The 19,684-nt window shown below is 40.3% G+C and overlaps 1 protein-coding gene across 1 annotated transcript in view; it reads right to left on the reverse strand.

Moving 5' to 3' along the window:
- Positions 1–832: 832 nt before the first annotated feature.
- Tmem174 (transmembrane protein 174) overlaps positions 833–19,684 on the reverse strand; it is a 74,035-nt gene continuing 55,183 nt past the window's right edge. The window contains exons 2-5 of the transcript XR_015448061.1: positions 15,937–16,043; positions 14,360–14,426; positions 8,430–9,347; positions 833–6,018 (exon numbers count right to left, since the gene is read on the reverse strand). The gene's annotated coding sequence lies outside the window, so the exon portion shown is untranslated. The remainder of the gene's footprint in view (positions 6,019–8,429; positions 9,348–14,359; positions 14,427–15,936; positions 16,044–19,684) is intronic.

Consider the following 19,684-nt stretch of genomic DNA (forward strand, 5'->3'; position numbering starts at 1 on the left):
ACTATAATCTAGAAGAAGTAGAACACAGAAGCAGGGGAAATGCTTCCTAACTCATTCTATAAGGCCAGCATGATTCTAATACTCAAACCAGACAGGGGCATCACCATAAAGGAAAAATAGCATACCAGTATATCTCTCATGAATGTAGATGTAAACTCTTCAATAAAATATTAGCAAACCAGGGCTGGGAATGTAGTTTGGTGGTAAAACCTTGGGTTCAATCCCTAGCACAGCAAGTGCAAAAAAAATTAGCAAATCAAATTGAACATTTTAAAAGAATTATACACTATAATTAAGTGGGATTCATTCCAGGTGTGCAGGCTTATTCAATAAACAAAAGTCAACCAATGGTTTAACTACATCAACAGGCTAAAGAACAACAAAAAATCACATGATTATATCAATAGATGCATAAAAAACATTTGATAAAATCCAACACCCATTCATGACCAAAAAAAAAAAAAAAACCTTGGCAAACTAGGAATAGAAAGAAACTTCCCTCAACTTGATAAAGTACCTTTACAAAAAGCCTACAGCTAACATCATTTATAATGGTTAGAAAACAGAAACTTTTCCCCTAAATCAGGATGAAGACAAAGATGTTCCCTCTTACCACTGATTGTACTAGAAGTCTTCACTAATACAATAAGACAAGAAGAAGAAGAAAAAAGAAGAAGAAGAAGAAGAAGAAGAAGAAGAAGAAGAAGAAGAGGAGGAGGAGGAGGAGGAGGAGGAGGAGGAGGAGGAGGAGGAGGAGGAGGAGGAGGAGGAGGAGGAGGAGGAGGAGGAGGAAGGGGAAATAAAAGCTATACAGATTATGAAGGAAAGTATGAAACTTCTCTCTCTGTAGCTGATATGATTATGTATTAGAAAATCCTCAAAAATAATTTTTAAACTTCTGGAACTCATAAACTAATATACCATGGTTGCAGGAATGAGGGTTACAAACTTTGTCTTTCATTATTCTCTGTTCCCTCTCAGGCAGACTTAGCCACTTGTTCATGGACCTCCTGTGTATTTGCACAAACATCTGCTTCAGCAGTTTGTGACACTGGGATGTCCTAAGTCCCTTACACTATGAGGTCACGACTTGCTGACTTGTTAGTTATCCATCAGTGTCTGGGTCCTTCAGAGAAAGAACAAGCCTGGCTCAGACTTCACTCTATCCAGATGCTCAACAAATGCTCTTCTTGTTAAAGACAATTAGAAATGTGTATCATATTCTCAACTAGGTCACTTCTCTTTTAGGAAACATTATTTTATTTCAATATTCAGAAATATCTAAAACTTGTGATAGGACAATACTTTGTCATTTAGGGTATCTAATTATCTTAGGGACAACAAGAAAACCAGCAGAATTCACCCCCTGAATTTAGCTATGATAAACAGATGATATAGTATCACATCTGGTTTCTAACATTGTTTCAGTCCTTATGTCAACAAAATGGTTTTGTCTATAATCTTAGGTTGCATGATAGATTGTTGCCAAACTTCATACTGGATAAATTGCCAAATGGCCTGAAGAAGAGCAGCCTGCTGATACAAATAACAGAAACAATGACCATGTGACAGCATGGAAGGAGCCTCTCAAAGGAACCCAGAAAGATGCAGCAGTAAAGCCCTTGTGATGAGAATGGAAGTGTACAGTGTTACCTAACAATTTAGTGCACTGATCCTGTCCTGTAGGGGGCTCTGAGAAGGCAAACCTGTCTACTATCCTTCTATGAGGCTTTTCCTTTGAAATTCAAGGCCATGCTGGTGGAAAGGCCAGAGAATCCTGCAAAGAAGGTCATTCTTGTGAGAGCAAACTACTTCATAACTGCTTCCTTTCCATGGCAGTTCAGCTCTTTTCCTCTTTCCTAATTTAATCTCACTTTTGTCTAATTTATCTAGAATTGGGGTTTTTTTTCAATACTTCTATGCAATACCTATTAAGCATAGTGGGAAATGAGCTTTATCACCAAATGAATGGGTAGGTTTTTTAATGCAATAGCCTGAAACATGTTATTCTAAGACAAAATACATTGCCCTCTCCACCTGAAGCTACTGCACTGTGCTAGGCAGATTTCCTGTGGAAAAGTTAAGGGAGTCTTATTCTTTCTCACAATCACATTACATGGCAGAAGCTTAACACAAGTTTGGATTAATAGATGTTCTCCTCTTTTGCCTTATCTACAACAAAGATTCATTTTTCATGGTCAACTAGACCATATCTTAAATTCTTCCTTGCACCAGTGATTTATGAACACTCAGAGAATGGAAATTAATTTTATAAACATTTTCAAAGCACAAGAATGATAAACCTACTAAGCAAAACATGAGCATCCTCCACACTGTCTCCCAATAAAACTTTTCATCTCCATCCATCCCTCTTGTCCATCATGGATGATTTTTCAGTTTCTCTTTGCTCACTTGTTGTAGCCCTCTGCTGGCCCTGTTTACCAGTTCCCTAGGGAGCTGACTAGATCTTTTCTGTGTGAGTTTAGACAGGTCTGGTTTTAAACCTTGGAGAAAATTTGGCCCAATTTAAAAATTGATCATAATAACATAAATGAGTTGGATTTGTTTTTTCATTGTGCTGTTTGGAGTGTGGGTTGCTTTGTTCTTATTTGTTTGGGGGGTTTTGTTGGTTTGGGGGATGCTGGATTGATCCTAGGGCCTTATACATGCTAAAATCACGCTCTACCACTGAGCTACACCCCCAGCCGAACAAATGGGCTTTCAGACAGCTTACTTTCTCTTAAAATCCTAATCCATTGCTTTAGAATGTGAAAAGGACCTCACATCAAGAAGTCGTAGAGGTTCCTCAAACCCCCATTGAAACTTTCTGTTAGCTTCAGTTAGGAGGGGTGGCTAATGGCCTATACAACACGATTTATTTAGAGAGTGTCATATGTTTGAGAGCTGCTTTGGCAAGGATCTGTGCTAAACATGGAGATACACACTCCATGCCCACTGGGCTCACATAAAAGGGAAAAATACGCAATAGGGGTTTACCTCAGTGGGCGAGGCCTGATACTTTCCAGATGGTGACACCACAAGTGAGTTCAATAGAAATATCTTTAGAAAAAGATGCTCAAATATTAAATAAGCAATGAATATACATCAAGCCACAATCTGCTGCATTTCTTTACATCTGGGCTGGGAGTGTCCCTTGTCCCTCGCTGCAGATGGGGTGGTCTTCTCTGTCAGTGGGAGGCCCAGTTAGATTTCCCATTAGGAACACTCTTCTGGCAGCATAAGTTCTAGAACCTGAATGTTGTCCATAAATAGATTCAGAGCTTCTCTTGGGATGAGAAAGGGAGAAAGAAAAGAACAGCAAAGGAGAGCTTTTCTTGAATTTAGTCTGTGTGAATTGCATGTGGAAGAGAGGCATTTCCTTCTGAATCTTGAGAAAGGTCAGTAAACACAGCAGTTAAGAAGCATGAAACAGGGCTGATCAAATGATGACCATAAAATCACTCAGAAACCAGCTGGCCAGATTTCAGAGAGCCAGTGATAAGGCTCCTCAAAAGGAGCCCAGAGTCAACCCTTTGGGAGGCAGGGACAGGCAAAGGACCAGCCTTCCATCAGACACTCAGTGAATCTGCTGAAGGAGATGGAGGCAGTGACAGGAGTCTGGCTTCATTAACTGCTTCATCATAGGGGCTGCAGTGGGGCAAAGCTCAGGAAGCCCCAAGGGAGGAGGTGGGGGAGGCCTCAGCCAGAGCTTACCTGGTGCCTGTCTGCATTGTCCCCTTCTACACTTAAGAAGCCACAAGGCTGCTCCTCTAGTTTGTTGCCACAGTATGTAGAATGCTCAAGACAAGTCCTGGTGAAATGTTGGGGTTAGGCACTATCAAGAAACAAATTACAGCTATATGCTTCTATGGTGCTGTCAGCTATTCCAGCTTAGTGTCCCTGAAGCAGTGGGACTCACTGTGCTGCTCATGGTCTGAAAGTTCATCCACATGAGCACACAGCCCCAGATCTTCCCAGTGTCTCCATACCATCACTGATAGGCAAGGTAGGAGGTATCATGAAAATGTGTACTGAATATTTAAATTTTAGAAAAATGTATTAAAATAAAAGATACATCACTGAAACATTTCCTCTTGCTTCAAATACATTTATTGTTCTTGCCACTTTCTGAAACAGTTCTGGAATTCCTCTTTTGTGAGTATCTTTATGAGGAATGCTGCTGCTCAGTGTCACCCAATGGAAAGGCAGGCTCCTGAAAATATTACAGTGTACCCTCATCCACCTTATTCACTGGATCCGGCAGTGTGCGACTTCTGGCTCTTCCCCAAAGTCAAAATAATTATGAAAGGTAAACATTCTGAATCCATTCAGGACATCAAGGCAGCCACAAGTACCATTAAAGACACTCACAAAAGAGGACTTCCAGAACTGCTTCAGAAAGTAGCAAGAATGGTGGGATAAGTGTGTTCAAAGTGTGTGGGGGGGGGCAGTATTTCTGAGGGCAGTTAGTAGCAATGTGTTTTCTACTATGATAAAATATCTTTAATTTAAACATTTGCTATATTTTTCAATCAGACCCTGAAGGTTAATGTCTAAAGCCCTACTTAAATGACTTTCAATCCTGCTCTTTAGCAGTATTACCAAACTTCCTTTAAGATGAGAATCACAAGTCAGGTGTGATGGTGCAGTTCTATAATCCCAGCACTCTGGGAGACTGGTGCAGGAGGATCACAGGTTCAAACCTATCCTGGGCAACTTGGTGACTTAGTAAGACCCTGTCTCAAAACAAAAATAAAATAAAATTTTAAAAAACTGAAGATATAGCTGGGTGTGAAGGCCCCACAAATAAAAGGAATAAAACAATGAGAATCACCAAGAGTTAAACCACAAATCTCTAGGCTTCAGTGCTAATCTATGGAAACCGCATGTTCTGGAAGAGAAGTGCAGTGATCCATCTACTTAACAAATAATCCAGGTGATGCTTCTTTCTCACCAGAGTTCTCAGCCCTGGGGGGTCTTGATTTATGTCTATGGCCCAGGTCATTACCTCAGTGGCCCAGCTGTTCTGGAATGAGGCTCAGACACCAGAGGTTCTTCACAGCTCCTTGGGCATTCCAGTAGGCAGTCAGGACTGAGTCTGGAGTGTTACATGTGTTATGGTTCTACTACCTGTGCAACTCCAGGCAAAGCATTTAACTTCTCTGAGCCTCAGTTTCCTCAGTTGTAAAATAAGAACCATACTATGACCTACCTCTGAGAATTATTTTGAGGATGAAAGAGGTGGCAGTGTTAAATATCTGGCACATTGCATGCAGTCAGTAGATTTTACCTCTCATTACAAATTTCACACATGCTTCCATGTTAACAACTGGGGAATCAAAGATAAATGAATAAGATGTAGCTCATGTGACCTCGGGGTGTCAAGGGAGAGACCATCTCTCCAGAGAGACAGACATAGGCCAACTAATAGGTAATACATGGGGTGGGCCTCAGAAGCAATATGAACAAGGTGTGCTGAGCTCAGTTGGAATGGTTCTTGCCTTAACAAGAGAAGGTCACATGAGAGGGTGATATTTGAGCTAGGGTTTGAAGAATGGGGAACATCTGGCCTGACCAGCAGGGTGGCAGGTGGGCAATCCCAAAGGGACAGCAAAAGGAGCTCTTGATATCACCAGGAGATGGTATTTCTAAGTGACTGCATTTAGCATTCAGGAGATGAGCCACAATGGCAGATCGGGATCAAATTCTAAAGACCTGTAAAGACTATTTTGAGGGTCTTGACTTTTTGGCAGTGGAGATCAATCACCAGAGGATTTGTAGGTTGTTGATACAATTGGATTCTGTTTTCACGCAATAATCCCGACAGTAGCCTGCAAAATGGGGATGCGAGAGGTGGAGCGAAAAGTGGACTGAACATTTTATTCATGCATTCGCAAATATATCCTGATGAATGATGCCAGACACTAGATGGTGAACTACAGCAGCACACAGAACAGAATTGCTGCCCACATAGAAAGTGGCCACAATAGTCTGGATGGTGATGGAGAGGACCAGCAACTGTAGGACAGAAGAGAGGAAGAGTTAGAAGGGGAGAGAAATTGTGGATCTCCAACCAAAAGATTTAGGCACAAATCATTAGATAAGACTGATACTTCCAAAAAGAGGAAAATCATCTGGGACAGCAGGCACCAAGGGGTGCATGTGGGAGATGCCATCTACTCCATAGACTGTGCCTTTTTTCAATCCTTAGATCGCTCCACATTCTCTATCCTGAAAGGGTTTTGGGAATGCCATTTCCTGTTTTTCTTTGGAGAGGTCTTCCTTGAGCAGCCCATTGAGGCTGATCCTCAGTCAGCCCTACCATCACGAGTTGTTCTCCAGGACTGTCCTGCTTATTCAGTGCTCATCATGAGTGCCTCCCACCCAAGACATGATTCCATGCAGGTAAGAGATTCACTGTTTAGCTTGCTGCTGTATTCCTAGCACCTTGCACAGAGCCTCACCATAGCAAGCTGCCAAAAAAATTTACCAAATGAATAAACTTCTAGTTCAGGCATCCTTAGAAAGTTCTGCCATCACCTGTCATGACTTGGAAGTGACTATGTTGAGAAGGCTGAGCCCTGATCTTGGCAGAACAGACTCACTGGCTTTCAAGGTTTCAGGTGAAAAAGAATGGGAAATGCTGTCAGCAAATGTCACACTGGATATCAGGCATTTATAAACTATAATACATGGACAAGCTTCTAACATATTCACTTTCTCTAACTTGCCTGTCCCTAAAGCCATCCTTATGTTGGCCTATAGACCACTGAAGTCTGGGTGACTTGGTGTGATGCTGAAGAGTAGCAAACTATTTTGTAGCCTGTACTTGACATGTGGTGTAGAATTGTCTTAGTCTGCAATCAGTTGTGTTGGGAGAGAAACCCATCTAGGAAGCTTTGTAAAATGAATAACAAGTGACCTATCAAGCATCAAGGGTCAGAAAGCCAGTGTCATCTGACCATAAAGGTCTGGAGTGGGAAATAAGGAACTGGGCTCCACTACTCCCCTCACATCCTGGATCTTTCTGAGCCTTGACTCTGTTCTCCCATTTCTCTCCACTGAGCAGCTTCTGCTGCTTCCTATGATCTCATGACTTCAATTTGCACACAGACTGACTCCCACCCTGACTCTGTATGACCTTGAGTTCTTCATGATTCATCTACAGGTTGTCTTAGTTTCTCTTTCTCCCAAGGTAAATGCTCTCAGGAGGGGGACTGGCCCAGGTAGTCCAGAAACTGACTTCCCTTTGGCCAGGTGTCTGTACATGGTCCAATCATCTCAGACCAGATCTCTGGATAAAAGAGATAGTTGGGTATAGAGGAGATTCCAGGAGGAGAGAGGAAAGTGGACCAAATAAAATAAAATGAATACAATTCTTGCACCAGCCCACCTCCAGTTGTACTATTTTAAAAGTCTCAATGATTTGAGAGGAAGAAAATCAAAATAGCATTATTATCATTTAATGATAGTCCCTAATATTGCTCAGACCTTAATAAAACCAATGAAGTCTTAGTTGAAAATAGTAACTGATGTCTAAAGCAATACAATCAATATTCTTTATGATTCAAGCAAGTCTCATTCTAACTTTCTATTGTTTCATTAAGATTATTTATCCTAAAATATCTTTAAACTTCATGAATGACTCAAATGGAAACAGAGTAAGTAGCACTTCATTTGCCTTGAAATATTATATGAACTGTAAATGATTTTTATGCTTGGGATTTTTAAATGAAATACCTTGTATTTTTATATACATTTATTCAATATGCATGCAGATTGTACAGTTTTATAGAGTTAACCAAAACCCTAATGGTTAATTCTAGTGTTGAGCTTTTAAAGACTGTTTCTTTAAAATTGCTTTGGAAAGAATTGAAGTTATGCATCAAATTAAATCACAAAGACACCACAGAGTTCAATCAAGATACAAAGTTTAAGGATGTCATAATTTCTTCTTCCTTAATAATATACCCAAGGAAAAAGAATAAAGAAAATTATTATTAGGAAGGAAATTATGGTTTGGAGGGATGGTAAAATGGCAGTCTGGTATGCCGGACTTTATGTGAAACCCCTGGAGTCTGCAGAGTGGGGCCTGTCCCGTTCTTGTGAGCTTCCATGAGCACAGACAGACCATCCTGAGCAGCAAACAACAGCCCAATCTCATCCCTAGTCAAGTCTTGGACATTCACCATCAATCACTGTTCCAATCTCTTGAAACAGATCTAGCCAGTAACCCATGCTCCAGGAAGGAGGAGGTAAATGAAATAGAGAGAACAGCATGGCTGAATAAGTCACTTGACCTCTATGTTTAATATCTGTAAATGGGGATAACAATACACATGCTGTAGGTCTGTGTATTAGCTTTCTAGTTGCTGAACACAATACCAGATACCTACAATTTAAAGGAGGAAAGGTTTAATTTGGCTCACATTTTCAGGAGGTTCAGTCCATGGTCAGCTGGCTCCGAGGCCGAAACTTCATGGTAGAAGGATATGGCAGAGCAAAGTTGCATAGTTTATGGTTCCTGGAAAGTAAAGCAGGGGAACAGTGCCAAGAGGAAGCAGACCCATGACCATGTCTAGTACCCAAGGTCACACCTCCATGACACACCTAAAAGTGAGCTCCACTAGTCCCCCCAGCCAATCAAGTTGACACCTCACCCTAAACAGTCTGTGAAGATTGGATGGAATTATATACATTAAAAACATGCATAAACAAGAGGTGCTCAATAAATGGTAGTTATTACTACTATAAAAGGGAAAAAAACAAAAGTAAGTCCAGCAAGACCCCAGTTCTACTTAAATTAAAGCCTTTTGGAGAATGGCTTCTGTCAGGTTCCCAAGGACTTGCGTGTCTGTCGTGCCTCTTTTACCTAAATCCATGTCCTCCAAACACACCACACCCACTCCTGCCCCCAGCTTTTACCTGCACCCCGTGAGCCTCTTGATTCAAAGGCCCTTCCACCTGTCCACTCTCATCTCTTGGGAATCCACACATTCAAGGTGGGCCAGAAAACCTCCTCTCCAGAAGAGCCCAGATTTGTAGAGTTGTCTTATTTCCAAGAGACAAAATCCCGCCATGGCAAATTTCAAGCTACCAAAGGGTTAACAACAGGCTAATAAAATTCCGGATTATTTTCCCTAAGTGTGGGCTATGCTTAATGACTTGCTTTGAAAGAGTGCAGCGTGGGGAAAATGAGTAACTTCACCGTGAGGAAAGCTGACAAGTGCTGCCTCTGCCAGGTCTCCGCAGTGACAGGTCACATTGGTACGTGTTCCCTTGACACAAGGTGATAGTGCTGGCCCCTCGCCTCTGGAGTCTTCATCCCCAAAACACATAACTCAGGTCTAATGATGAGAAAAACATAAATCTCAATTGACAGACTCCTATAAAATACTGACTAGCACTCCTCAAAATTGTCAAGGTCACCAAAAACAAGTAAACCTAAAATGCTGTTGCAGCCTAAGGAAAAACAATAACTAAATGTATTGTGATATCCAGGATGGAGTGCTGGATCAGAAAAAGGGACTAGGTAAAAAAACTAGTGAGACTGAATAAAGCATGGATTTTCTTTAACGTAATAACAATGTAACACTATGGGTTTATTAATTATAAAACTATCACACTAATGTTAGATGTTGATAGCAGAAGAAACTGCATGCAGAACCACATGGGAACTGTTTGTACTACCTTTGTAATTTTTCTGTAGATCTAAAACTATTCCAAGGTGAAAAGATTATGTTTAAAATATTCCTGAAAATTTAACAGTAGGTTCTTCACGGGCCAGTCTGACAGATCCAGCACTCCATCCTGCCTTGAGTGCAGCTGAGCCTATCTGTCTCCGAAAGGCCCTGAGGGAGGGCTGGAGGGCCCAGGGATGAGTCTAAGCTTTACTCAGCTGTGCAGCCCACAGCTCCTTCCTTCAGTGTGAATCCCCGCTCTGCACGGCAAGACACCTGGGAGTGATTCACCAAGAGCAGTCAGCTTAATTGTCTTGTCCTCTCTTCCCATCTGGTTTCCAATCAAGTATTTGGCACTTGACTAGAGCATAGGAACTTACAGGGTGGCTTCTAACTAGAATGCCTGGTAAGAGTCCAGCTCTGTTACTTCCTAGCTGTGTGGTCTTGAGCAAGTAATGGAATCTCTCTGGGCCTTTGTCTTTCGGGCTGTAATGTGGGAGTGGGGCTGCTGTCTCATCTTAAATGTTTGGGAAGACTGAATCCATGGAAAGTCCTTAGAACAGCACTGGGTATGTGGGGCAGCCTCTAGTGGCGTTGGCTCAGGTTTGTTCCCATGGTGCCCTTGCCTGAGCCAAACTGGCTTCAGATAAGTAAAGCAAGCACTTGCCCTGAGCTCATGTTTCAGCCCACCTGAGCTCCAGAGGACTCCTTCTTACCTTCTGGTGTGTTAGGTCCTCCCCCAACCTTTTTTTTCTTTTTCTCCCTACTCCCACACTCCCCCCCACACACACACACTAAATCACTAGATTCTGGGCATTCTCTTAAACATCTTTGAACCTGCAAACTGCCAATTTCCCTTTTATTTTAGTTTGAAGTCACCACTAGGCATGAATTGGTGCGAACTGTCACACAAACACATCTCTGTTTACTCCTGAACTCAAATATTTACATTCTGAAAGGAAGTACAACATTTTCTTTACTGTCTCTCTTCTTAGCCACCACGGAGGAGCTGGGGGTGGGGCGGGGAGGTAGGAGAAGTGGGGGTGAATAAAAAGGCTCATAGACTGGAGTCTGAAAGAAACAGCTTTAGGAACTGAGGAGAGCCAGAAATTCAATATATTTAAGAGTCCCTTGTGAAAACACAAAAATAAAAAATGCCTCCCACTGCTTCAACATCTCTAGTCCACTGATGCCCCCCACCATTCTCTTTACAAACAAATGGAAAAGGCCAAGTGTTTATGACAGCTGCTGGGGGTTCCGGTCCATCCCTGGCGTATGGAAAGCGGGTTCGCTCACAAAAGACAAACCCCTGTCTTAACTGACAAGCTCTTAAAAACAAAAACCACAAGTGAACTCTGGGGGGGGGGTCACACGTGCTTGTGTGTGTGTGTGCGTGTGTGCGTGTGTGTGTTTTTCCACACACTGATTGGTGAACTGGAGATGGGAGGTGGATCTCAACAAAGGTCTGGATTTGATTTGGAGGATTATGAATCGACTTGAATGTTCTAACCAAAGCCTGAGGATTTGGTTGCTATTTGAGAATTAGGAGTTTTATTTGAGGAACATTTAAGGATTAAGAGTTAGTTATTTGGGAAACATTTAGGGTGAGACACTCCTTAGCTACTTTCACAAGTCTATATCTGGAAGTTTGATGTTCTTTAAAAGAAAAATCTCCCCTGAGATTCAAGTCATGGTGTGTGAGGACTTAACTGTGAAGAGACGAAAAGGACAAGCGAAGAATCCCCTATTGTTTGATGTTCTTGCAATAGATGGCCATGCGTTCTCCTCTGAAAATGTAAGATTCCCTATGCCACATAAGTTCTTTTCACCAATTTTTATTACAGGTGATTGATTAGTGTTTCATTTTAATCTTAACTTCTCTGACTGCTAAGGAAGCTATGCATCTTTTTATATATGTATTTCTTCTCCTCTGAATTGTTTGTGTTGTTTTCACATATATATATATTTATTATATCATTTTTATTAGCAATTTATAAGTATTCTTTAAAGTATAGAATATTTTGGGCATACAGAAAAATAACACATTTAAAGCTCCTTTAGAACTTTTCCAGCTCCTACTCCCCACTCCTCATTTACAGTTCCCTTCCACATTTTTCATATTTTTGGTCATCACACACATCTGTACACAGAGTAATGACTTTTGAGTTTCTAAATTTTATACTACAAATAATAGTCTAAACTTAGCATTCTGCATCTTGGTCTTTTTAGACTCAGTATTATACATTTTGGCATAGCATAGATCCAATTCATTCGTTTTAATGGCTAAATTGAATTCCACCATATGAATATACCACAAGTTATTTTTCCACTCTGAGGCAGCCCTTTATATGGTTATATGTATTAACTCTATTTCTAGTTGGGGGATGAGTATGCCCGCTCTTACTACAAATATATTTCCCCATGTCTCCTCATTTTAATTAATTTTGTAGAAAGTATAAACTGTTTAGCTAGGGGTAAATCTCAGTGTTTCTCTGTGGCTCCTTCTGTCCCTTCAAATCAGCCAATGTTATCCCCTTCCAAGGAGTATGAAATACTCGTTCATACTTAGGGGTTTTTTCCGTGATTTTTTTTTTTGTTCTGTTTTTAGCTCAATTCTTTAGTTATACTTAACCAGGAGAGGTGCAGGGGTGAATGCATGCCTAAATTCCCCCACAATACAGTAATCAGCTATCCCAAGAGGATTTATTCCATTATACTACTCTTTGGTTATAACTTTTATATCACATATTACATTCTGATGTATGGCAAGATTTATTCCTCAGATTTCTGCTCTATTTAATTGATAGCTATGTTTAGTATTTCTTCAGTACTTGGATGCTATTAATTATTGTTGTTTTCAACAGTATATTTTCAAAGCTGACAATCCCCATAACTCCTTTTTCAAAATATCATTTGATATTCCTACCCATTTAAATTTTTTTTCTTGGTACTGAGGATTGACCTCAGGATCTTGCACTTGCCAGGCAGGTGTGGTGCCACTGAGCTACATCCCCGGCCCTACTCATTTAGATTTTTTATCAATCTTATTAAAAATCTCAGAACAAGGGCCAGGGATGTAGCTCAATGGCGCAGCACCTGCCTGGCAAGTGCGAAGTGCTGAGTTCAATCCCTGGTACAAAAAAAAAAAAAAATCTCAGAGCTTTGAGGAAAATTGTATTGGATTTTAAAGTGCAATTTGTTAAAATTACACATTAATTTTAGGATAATTAACATTTACTCTTCACTTCAAAGCAGATTCTAGTTATTTCCTTTGTCTTTTCTTAATCATCTATCAAAAGTATTTTGACTGATTATTTGATATATTTATTTATCTCATCTTCTATTGTCCAAAAATTTTTTAAATGATAATATTTTTGAGGCCAACACTGTTCTGAATTTTCAAGTGAGTGTATCAAATGTATCTATATAACTTTGGATACTGGCTTAAGGAAGTATCCTTCTTTAATTGTCCTTTAGTGCTGTTACTTGAGTATTTATTAATATGATCATAATCTCTCTTAGTGATTCTTGTTAATAATACAATTATGGGAGTGTAGCTCAATCATAGAGTACATGCTTAGCATGCATAGTGTCCTGGATTCAATCTGCAGCATCAAAAACAAGACAAAATTATACATATATACATATATATACACCATATTTAGTATATTTCTTTAAAATTATAATACTCCTGAATTTTTGGATAACTATATTTCTTGTAGTTGTTTTTTATAGTCAATATATAATGTTCAGTTCTGTTCTCCCAGTTTTATCATTGCTGTTTTTGTGTGGTTTTGCTTTTATTTTCAGTGGCAGGAATGGAACCCAGGGTCTCACATGTTAAGACACTAAGCCACACACCCAGCCCTGTTTCCACAAATTTCTGTATTTCAAAATGTGTGCAGTTTTTGTTTGTTTACTTTTGATGGGTTTGGCAGCAGAATTGTGTTTGCTTCATAAAAATATTCTGGGTAGGTCTGCCCGCATGTAGAGAGACACCGTCACTGTAACTTCCTTCTGCCAACTGCCTTCTCTTATCTGTGAGTTGGGGTGCAGTGGGACCCTGTCTCCTGCCCCTTTCCTGGGACCCAGTCCACCCAAAGGGAATGTGCTTTCTGGTCTAGAGCTCTGGGCCATACTTGCCACAGGGGCAACCTCCATGTGGGGAGAACATGGTTATTCCATGCTGCCTTCAGCAGAGGGCATGGGTAATTCTAATCTAGGATTTACTCTTGAGAGATCTGTAGTTGCCACCCATCTAAACCACATTCTTAAATCCAGCATTTATTAGCAAGAAAGCTGTTCTTTTTACTTTCATCTAATTTCTTTAAATTAAAATTTTAATTTACTTTAATTTTCCTTTAACTCTCAATTAATTTTGACTCTCATTAAAGAAAAAAGGTGTTAAATGTTAGGCTTCTGCAAACTTCAACAGCCCAATATATGTTTAAAAGGATTGGCAGAAAGAGAGAACAAAATTAATGATAGAAAACAATATTCAAAAGATAATGCCAGGGCATAGTGGTGCATGCCTATAATCCCAGCACTTGGGAGGCTGAGTCAGGCAGATGCCCACAAGTTCAAGGCCAGCATGGGCTACATAATGAGTTTAAGATCAGCCTGCACTACATAGTGAGACCCTGTCTAAAAATAAAAAATAAAAAAAATAATGAATGGACCTGCTGTGTAGCTCCATGGTAGAGCACTTGCCAATTGTACATAAGGCCCTGGGCTCCATCACCAGTGCTGCAAAACAAAGAAAAACATAATTAATGGCAATAGTTGTATAACTTTGTGAACATTCTAAAACCATTAGAGAGAGCACTTTGAATAGTTGAACTTTATGGTATGTGGAATATATCTCAATAAAAATGTTTGGGTTTTTTTTTTGGTATGGGGATCAAACTCAGGACCTTGGGCTTCAAGGCAGGCAGCAGAACCACTGAGCTAAATCCCTGGCCCCATAAAAAGGTTTTTTGTCAAAAAAAAAAAAAAGAAACCTGAAAAGTTTTCAGAAGTAATGAAAATCACTAATTATTTCAGAAATTACAACATAAATCAAAAGGAAAGCATCCCTAGGTATAGCATAGTAAGAGAGGAAAATCTTGAGACAGAAAAAAATCTATTAAAAGAATCTCTATTTTATTTATTTATTTATTTATTTATTTATTTATTTATTTATTGGTAGTGGGGCTCAAACTCAGGACCTTGCGCTTGTGAGACAGGCACAGTGCCACTGAGCTAAATCCCTGGCCCAAGAATCTTTATTTTAAAAAATGGTAATTTTGTTAACAGACTTTGCAATAACATAAGAGAAGAAAACAATGGAATAGTATCTTCAATGTATTGACTACTGAAATCCTACACCCAGCTAAACTATTGGGTCAAAAGTTAGATGAAATAAAGACATTCTCAAAGTTTGAGATAATTTACTATTATTATAATACCCTCACTGAATAAATACAAAGAAGGTGGAAAGATGGAAATAATAGCACAATGCAGAGATCAACAAAAGAAATAGATTGAAAGTCAAATTTAAAGAGAATCATCAAAACTAAAAATAGTTTCTTTGAAAAAAGCCAATAGACAATTTCAAGAGAAATGCACAAATAAAAATTTGAGAATAAAAATAAGAGACTTAAAGAAAGAAAATATTTTTGCAATTATAACATTTAACAAGTTTATGTCACTAAATTTGAAAATTACAACAAAATGGTCATTAATCCCAGGAAAATATAGATTATCTAAGCTAAAGATGAATGCTTTTAAAATTTAAATAGCTTATTAACCTTTAAAAATGAAATTGTTCATTTGGAATCTTCTCATCGTTAAAGGAACTAGCAATCCAAGTACCACACAAACTGTTCCAAAGAAAGAGGGGGAACCCCAAGTCATTTAACTTTTGGCTCCTCTCACACTCATTTTTGGCTATTCTGGCTCCTGCTTCACTATCTCTCTTTCCATCCTATATCTCAGGGCCTAAAGTGTGCATTAGGAAACCCACCCTATAATCTAGCCTCTCAGTTCCCAAGCTGCTCTCCTCAGTGATCCTGTTGTTCACCCTCTTTCAGTGATTCACCCCAACTTGAATCCTCCACCACCTCAATTCACATGTCTGATTCACCTCTTCATGCCTTTCCAACTCATTCTTCCTAGTATACTGAATTCAACACATCCATGGCCTGTAGAACCCCCATTTCATTCACAAACCACATCCCCTTCACCACCCTCAAGCCCTGGTGTTCTTGTTTCTCACCTTTCCCAGCCAAAACTCCTCAAAGCCCTGGCCCCTTTTTCCTTTTCTCATGCTGGCTTGGCCAATCCACGATCCTATTTATATCCAACTTTCCATCTACTCAGAACCTGCAGAAGGAAAACATGCAAATCAGTCTGACTGCTCCATTTTATTAAATTCAGGATCACAAGCCTCAACTGAGCCCTTAGTGCTAGGTGGCAGACATACTGTATTTCCGGCTCCATTCATGTTTTACTCTCCTGCATGTCTATCGCACCTTTTCCTTTATTCTCACATTTTGAATACTTTCTTCACATCCTCACTACTGAAAGCCTTGCTTCCCACCCTATTGAGAAAATTAAAACAATCAGAAGAGAATTTCACAGGTACCCACTACTCCTTCTGCTCTCTTCCTAATGCATAGGCCCACAAATTGTCCAATTCAGAGTTACTATAAATTGATGAACTACCCATGTTCTTTTCCAAGGTCAATCTCTCCATTTCAGAATTAGTACTTCCACTTATTTATCTAAGGGCTGGTTAAAAAAAAAAAATCTCTCCAGTCTCTCTCTCTCTCTCTCTCTCTCTCCCTCCCCTTCACTCCCTCCCCCTCCCCCCTCCCTCTCTCATTGACCTTCCCAATCTGGGTTCTTTCCATTGGCATATAAACATCGTTTTTTTCTTTCTTAAAAGAAACTTTCTCTTTTTAACAGTATTTTATTTTTAGAGCTGGGGATTTAGCTCAATGGGTCCATTGCCTGTCTTGCAAGTGCAAGGTCCTGAGTTTGATCCCCATTCCAAAAATAATTTTATTTGTAAAGTTTTTGTTTGACATCTAGTGATTGTACATGTTTGTGGAGTACAATGTGATGCTTCAATCCGTGTATACAATGTGTACTGATCAGATCAGGGTAATTGGCATATCCATTACCTCAAACATCATTTCTCTGCTTTGGGAACATTCAAATCTCCTCTACCACCTATTTTGAAATAATTAGTTGTTGTTAACTGTAGTTAGCCCACTGTGCTATAGAGCATCGGAAGTTATCCCTCATCCAGCTGCACCCTGTGCCCAACCCCAACTAACTGTCCTCTCTACACCCCATCTTCACACCCTTAGCTTCTGATAATCAATATTCTACCCACTACTTCTATGAAATCAACTTTCTAGTTTCCATGTCAGTGGGAATGATACCAGTCTTTCTGTGCCTGACTTACTTCACTTATTGATCACATTTCTCTCCACCCAGTTTCTCTGCACATTTTTATAGCAAAATTCCTTGGGGAAAAAATTGTCTAGACTCACCCACTCCCTTTCCTCCCAGTTCTCTTTGAAACAGAAATTTCCATCAAGCTTTTGCCTGCACCACTCCACTGGCAACCTCTCTTCCAGTCCTCCAAGTTGCTCATTTCAATGGACCTGTTCTTGCTTTCTCAGTAGCATTTAAACAGGCTGCCACTCCCTCCTCGTTGATACTCTTTCTTCACTTGGCTTCTAGGACACGGAACCCTCTTGATTTCCATCTTCATCGCCCTAGTCTTCTCATCTGGTTCATCCTCCCCTCCTGACATCTCAATTTTGGAGAGTGCTCCACTCTTCAATATGTAGTAATTGCCAAATTTCTACGTCCAGGCCACATTTCTTCCCTCTGGCCCAGACTCCTGTACTCAGCTGCCTAATAGTCCTTTCCATGTGGACAGCCTGTAAAAACCTTCAACTGAACATATCCCAACCTTTGCTCACTCACTGGTTTCCCCATCCTAATCAACAGCAATATCATCTTTCTAAGCCTTATAGTCTGGAACTCTTTTTCTCCTACACTCCACGTGCTTTTTGTCAGGAAGATTCTGTTAGCTGGACTCTCAAACTACACCTAATATCTGACCACTCATCACTAGTTCCCCTGCTGCTGCCTGCTCTAAATTTCTGCCTCTTGCCTTGACCCTGTAACAACCTCTGAATCACTTAGCCTTTAAGTAAACCAGGCATTTTTTCCTCTATGTTAACCTCACAGGCCCCCAGGGCAGAGGACTCCCCAACACTGGTACCTCTCATCTTTTTGATAATAGCCAATCTAATAGTGATGAGGTAGCTCTGTTGCTTTAATTTTCTTTTCTCTCAAATATCTGTATGTCTTCTTTGGGAAAATGTCTGTTCGGGTCCTTTGCCCATTTTTAATTGGAATATTTGTTTTCTTATTTTTGAGCACTTTGCATTCCTTGTATATTTTTGATATTAGCCCCTTATCTGATGCATGGTTGCAAATATTTTCTCACAATCAATTTGTCATCCCTCCACTGTTATTTGTTTCCTTTGCTGTGCAGAAGCTTTTCTTTCCATTGAATGTGATCTTATTTATCTATTTTTCCCCTACCTATGAAACTCAAAAAGTTTTATAAAATACCACCAATGAGATAGATTAAGATTACCAAAAAAAAATCCATGTGTCCCTTAGACATAATATAAACAAGGAGAAGAAGAAGGAGGAGGAGAAGAGGGAGAATTAGAAGAAGCTGTTGTTACTTGTTAGCCAGCTACTAGGAGATACAGGGCCAAAGATATCACAGCAATGTAAAACAGGAAGTCATAACTGATTTTGCATCCTATGAGGCCAATCATGTCTCATTAACTACTAAAAAAAAAAAAGCAGAAAAAACATCAAGGGACCAGAATATCCTTTAGGATGCCAGTATCAACTTGGCAGTGAGTTTTGTTGTTACTTGGGCAGATTCTCCAGCCTGCAATCTGGGTTTTAGCAAGGCTAGACTGGGAAGGAAGGCACTTATAGCCTAGAGGCCTTAGCGACACAGTATTGCAGTGAACCTAGGCAGAAGACGGTGGCCCATGGACCCAGTTAGAGTTAGGCAGTCAGCTCTCCCAATAACCAGTCCATTCCCAGCAAGGCCCCAGCCATTGGCCAAAGAACAGGATACCATTGCGCATCTGTGCCAACTCCCCAAGAAGATGGCGGAAACCAGGCAGGATGCCAGACCAGCTAGATGACAGGGCTAGGTTCCAGTCTTGCAGCTGAGGAGTGGCAAAGGGGGAGGGGGCATGAAGATCTGGATAGCCAAGAAGTCTAGCTGTGGAAGCTGACCAATACAGTGTGGTATGATCCTATGGGACATATGTTGGGGAGTAGAGCAGAAGAGGACAGGAACAATGCTATGATTAGTTTCACATAATCACAATTTTTAATACTTTGGTCTATCTAATCCCTGTAGGACGTTTTTTAGGCCCTGTAGAACTTTTTTTTAGCCTGTTGTCAGATTTTGCATTTCCCACTCCACTCAAGCAGGGCCCTGCAGACTGTCCAATAATCTTTTGTAATTTATAAAACTGGACCTAATTCCCAGCATCAAAAAACAAAAACAAAAAATTAAAAACTTCCACAATCTAAAATCTACATTCAAGCAAATCTTCCTAACACTTACTGTCATTGGAGAGCCCCTAATCACCCCCAGCGCAAAGCCCTGAGATTCCTAGGACATCTGAACTCTGCCCACAACACTGTTTAACCCTAGGGCTCCCACTCTGACTCCCCTGACCTTTGCGGGATGGAGGAGGTAAGAAAATCATTCTTCCTTTCTCCTAGTTATCCCAACCCATCACCTCCATTTTCTACCAAACACGAGTGTGAGGGGCTATAAAGGCTTTCACCTGGGACCTGTTTTCTTACCAGAGGAGGGGTGTGTGTGTGTGTGTGTTTGTGTGTGTGTGTGTGTGTGTGTGAGAGAGAGAGAGAGAGAGAGAGAGAGAGAGAGAGAG

This window comes from Heterocephalus glaber, unplaced genomic scaffold (genome assembly GCF_053883595.1).
Source record: "Heterocephalus glaber isolate CG9 unplaced genomic scaffold, H.glaber_assembly_v1.0 deba00001788, whole genome shotgun sequence".
NCBI lineage: Eukaryota > Metazoa > Chordata > Mammalia > Rodentia > Bathyergidae > Heterocephalus > Heterocephalus glaber.